The sequence below is a fragment of the Echinops telfairi genome, unplaced genomic scaffold (genome assembly GCF_000313985.2).
Source record: "Echinops telfairi isolate 266 unplaced genomic scaffold, ASM31398v2 ScPeMD7_7420;HRSCAF=8458, whole genome shotgun sequence".
Lineage (NCBI taxonomy): Eukaryota > Metazoa > Chordata > Mammalia > Afrosoricida > Tenrecidae > Echinops > Echinops telfairi.
In genome coordinates this window covers 6,418,536-6,423,245 of record NW_022111320.1, presented here as the reverse complement: position 1 = coordinate 6,423,245, position 4,710 = coordinate 6,418,536, and the positions used below count along the sequence as shown (strand labels likewise).

At 42.8% G+C, this 4,710-nt stretch overlaps 1 pseudogene; it reads left to right on the top strand.

Moving 5' to 3' along the window:
* The first annotated feature begins 394 nt into the window (after window positions 1–394).
* Window positions 395–940, top strand: LOC101639411 (annotated as a pseudogene).
* The last annotated feature ends 3,770 nt before the right edge of the window (window positions 941–4,710 follow it).

The following is a 4,710-nucleotide window of genomic DNA, read 5'->3' as shown; positions in this document are numbered from 1 at the left end:
CTATACACTATACATTATTCTCATAAATACACTCTACACTATGCTATATATTGCACTGTATAGTACATATGAAGATATACACTTAGCTGTGTGGTTGTATATGATCACCTGGATGTAAATATACACAACTGTCTATATTTTTTCCTTTTGCTATTTTGAGTATTGTCATAGGGTTTATATCTTGTGATAAGAGTGATTCCAAACTCACTGGCATTGAGTCATAGTTACCCTTTAGGGTAAAGAGTTTCCAAGACTATAACTCTTTACCAGACTAGACAGCCTCATTCTCCTCCCTTGAAGTTGACTGGTGGTTTCAAACTGCTGACCTTATGGTTAGCAGCCCAATGTGTAACCAATACACCACCAGGGCTTCTCTAAGAACAATACAGATGGCCACCGGGGGCTCTCAGAGGCCCCTGCCCCAATGGTAGCAGTCGTTCTAGAGGGAGACACCATGGGCCCAGAACGCATCTTCCTGAATCATGCTGTGGAACTGGGGCCTCACGTGGGCTCGGCAGAAGGCACCGGTTTTTGGAGAAGCATGAGGAAGAGCCCAAGGAAGTGGGGGCAGGCCCTGCTGGCTTGCCCCTACCAACCTCTCAACCAAGATCCTGAACCAGAGGACACAGAGATGGCACCTGTGGGCGATGGTGAGGACGCCATTGCTGACATCCAGGAGCGGATCCAGGCCCTGGGGCTGCATTTGCCAGACCCTTCGCTAGAGAGTGAAGATGAAGAGGAAGGAGCCACAGGCTTGAGCAGTCACAGCTCCATCCCCATGGACCCAGAACACATAGAACTGGTGAAAAGGACAATGGCTGGGATAAGTCTGCCTGCGCCAGGGGTGCCCGCCTGGGCTCGGGAGATCTCGGACGCTCAGTGGGAAGATGTGGTACAGAAGGCTCTCCAAGCCCGGCAGACAACCCCGACCTGGACGTGATGACAACAACTAAAGCTGCCTTTAGGGCCCTGCTTTCCAGGCCAGAACTGAAGGTGTTCACCTCCGTCTCCATCTGCTCCATCTCCCTTTCCACATCAAGGCAAATCAAGACTTCTTTGCAGAGACCCACTTTGTTCAGTTCTGTACATTTAGGGACCTCGGCTCAAGCCCAGCCTGCCTTAGCATGTATCGCTCTGTGGAGAATAAAGCACCCTGTGTATACAATAAAAAAGAGAACAATACAGATGCGTTTAAATTACTCTGAAGAGGGGATAGCATATTAAGGGGACTGAAATGAGTGGTTTGTAAGTGTGCCCTTTGGAGTGCTTTATACCACAAGGCTGCCTCCACGAGGACTGACAGCGATCCAGCCAGGAGACAAGGACATGCAGCTACTAAGAGACTCCAATGGCAAATTTAAAGGATCCTTCTAAGGAGTTTGTAATGCTAATGACTATCTAGACAGGTACTAAGTAACTTTTTCCTTCCTTTCATGTGGCAAGTAAAAGTACAATGAAAAAATGAGAACAAAGCAATAACAGTTTAGCAAGAATTTCCAGTCTCTGGAAATTCAATAGCTCTTCTAGACTCAATGGGTATTGAAAAACTAGTTTTCTACTACTCTAAATGGTTCTATGATATACTCACTTGTTGGTTTGATCTGTCTACACGTTAAATGTTCTCTCTGATGCTTCTATTTATAAGCAGAGTTAGAAACTTGGGAAATCTAATTTGGGATCAGCCTGGCAGCTTATGTTCTGCCATGTAGACATCAAGGTATGATTAGGCAGACCCTAGGGTTGTAGCCAAAAAACAAGAGTACACGACATTCTAATACTTAATGGGCTCTAAATAAAATGGTCTAGTACGTACCAGGCTCCAATTCTCACTCGTGGTAAACTCAGCAGCTTTCAAGAGACCCTACTGAGAACCCTACTCTGCGTGGTACAAACAGCTGATTAAGGCTGGAGACGCCCATCCAGAGGCATCTCAGGAAGGAAAAAAAAAAGGCTTGAGGAGATAGTTCAAGAAATTTGTTATTGGAAACAATTCTAGTCTGATACACTCGAGGTTGTCATGAGTCAGCATTGATTGGATGGCAACTAGTTCGTTTTCCACTAAGACTGTTGTGTTGAAGCAACAGGTGAAAGGGCAAGGTATTCCAGGATTTTAACACAGGAGGCAAGGAGTGAGAAAAACAGTAAAAGGCTTGCAGTTAAAGATTTTTTCCTAAGCCCATCATAAAGCAATCTGGTAACTAAGTCTAAATGACATTCCAGAAACTACAGAATAGGCCTTTGATTTTTTTCCAACAGTTTTATTGGCACATAATTCATATATCATATGAACCAATAGTTAATCACATCAAGAAGAGTTGTACAATCATCACCACAATCAGTTGTAGAACATTTTCTTCATTCTTATAGTCATCATTTTTAGTGTCCCATATCCTCCCAGCCTCCTCTGCCATACCCCAAGGAATCATTAATACAGTTATTGTCTTTATAGATTTACCTATCCTGGATTTCATAATTAAAAAAGCATTAAAAAACCAAACAAAAACTAACAACAATAACAAAGTGCAACATATACAAACCTCAATAAAAAGAAAGCAGAACATATTAAAAGGTTTTGTTTTGCTTGCCTATATCAGAGGTAGTTGTAAGAGGTCAAAGTAGATGTGGCAAGAGACCCCACTCCTGATTGGACCTGGGGGACAAGGCCCTGAGAAGAAACCTAGTAGAGAGAAACTAGCACGTCTGGCAAATGGCAAATGCAGGACCAGAGGGAAAGCAGCTACTGGGAACACATTCTGCCTCTTTGGGGATTGACTCAAGAATTGGGAGAGACTTGAGCCCTGAACAAGCTACAGTACAGAATATATGACATTCAAACTAACACTAGAGAACCCAGAACAGGCGTGACAAATTCAACGGAGCCAGTATTTGAGAAGAATGTCCTAAAGAAAACTATAGTTCAGAATACTCAAAAAAGAGAAAGACACCCAGGAAAATATTGCATAAATAGATTCAGAAAGAAACATGGAATTGGATATTGTTGACTTGTAAAGGTTATCCTGAAACACAAAATAACTATTTAGTACATTCTTCAAATTAGACATATGAAATCATTATTTTAGATATGCATTACTTTGAAATTTTGCATGCTATATCATCTATTACTGTGATGCTTAATCATCCTTTCTTTAACTTTATCTTTAAGTTAAGGATGAGACTACCTTAAAATGAGATCAGATAGACTCTCTCCTTCTCTCGTCTCCCACCTCCACGTGGACCACCAAGAGGTGCTGAGCCCTGGAGAAGAGCGGGAGAAGACAAGCGGCCACATCCGACATTCATCTGACAAGGAGGCGGTGCGCCCCAGGTACCAGCACACAGAAGTAGGCAGGTTCTTGCCCAGTACGGTACAGACAATGCAGAGACTGCCAGCATGCAGGAGGAAAGAAGAGCGGTGATATCAGTAGTCAGTGGATCACCCACAGAGGCTACAGGTGCCTGCAGATGAGCAGGAGAGATCGGAGAACACCTGCAATGCACCAGAGAACAGGACACACCTGCAAAGAAGGGGTGGAATCAAACCTGTCAACCAGGTTACCTCCTGATGCTGTCACATTGGTAGTGGCACCTTCCCTTTCTCCCTGTTCATCTTCCTGCTGATTGGTCATCCTGAGAGCTGCCAAAGCCCTGCCATGTGTCCACCGACCTTGGACCAACACAACTTTCCACCCACTGGCCTGTGATATGCCTGCACTCTACATCATCACACGGATGCATGAGTCTGAGGAGGGACTTATGGACTAGTATTGAACTTAGGAACTTGAATTGGACTGGGCTGGGATGCTTTCTTGATATATAATTACTTCTTTATATAAAGCTCTTTCTTATACATGTATGAGTGTCACTGGATTTGTTTCTCTAGGCAATCTGGTTTAACACAAATGAGAAACAAATAAGCTCTGTAAACTTTCACCCAAACAACAATAAAATTAAAACAAATCAAAAAAAAATGAGATCAGATAAGCCAGTTCTCAAAGGCGTCCTGTGACTCCTATCAGTGTCATCTAAGTTTTAGGTCCTATTCCAGATCCATTGACACCAAAACTCTCGAAATGGCTTCTGCTCATCTGTGTTTTAAGCCTTCCAGGTGATTCTGATGCACTCAGAAATTGAGAACCCCTGCATTCAACATTTCAATGCTAGATTTCACTAGTAATAGAGGAGAGATCTATGTTTAGGGCAGGAAGGCAGGATGGTCAAGAAGAATGATGTGGATTCTGCAGCTATTTGAAGCCACAGCACTAAATAGTCATGTTCTGAGCAAGTTATTTAGCATCTCTAACCTCAGTTTCCAGACACAGAAATGGAAATAATAATACATACCTTGGAAGATTACGTAAAGTCTGATAGTTAATCACTGACATGATAATTAGGACTATTGACTCTGGTGTAATATCCAGCTCAAATGCCAGGTCCACTACTTATGAACTCAGTGATCTTGAGGCAAGTTACCTAAGAAAACATACCATTTAGATAAAGTACTTAGATTGAGAATATGTTCCTGCTGTTAGGTGTCCTCAAATTAGTTCAACTGATAGCGACACTATGTACAAGAGAACCAAATATTGCCCCATCTTCAAAAGTTGCCGTGTTTGAGTCTATTGCTGTAGCCATTGTACCAGACTATCTCATTGAGGATCTTCCTTTTTCCCTGACCCTCTGTGGTAGTTACATAATCTCGTGTCAACTTGA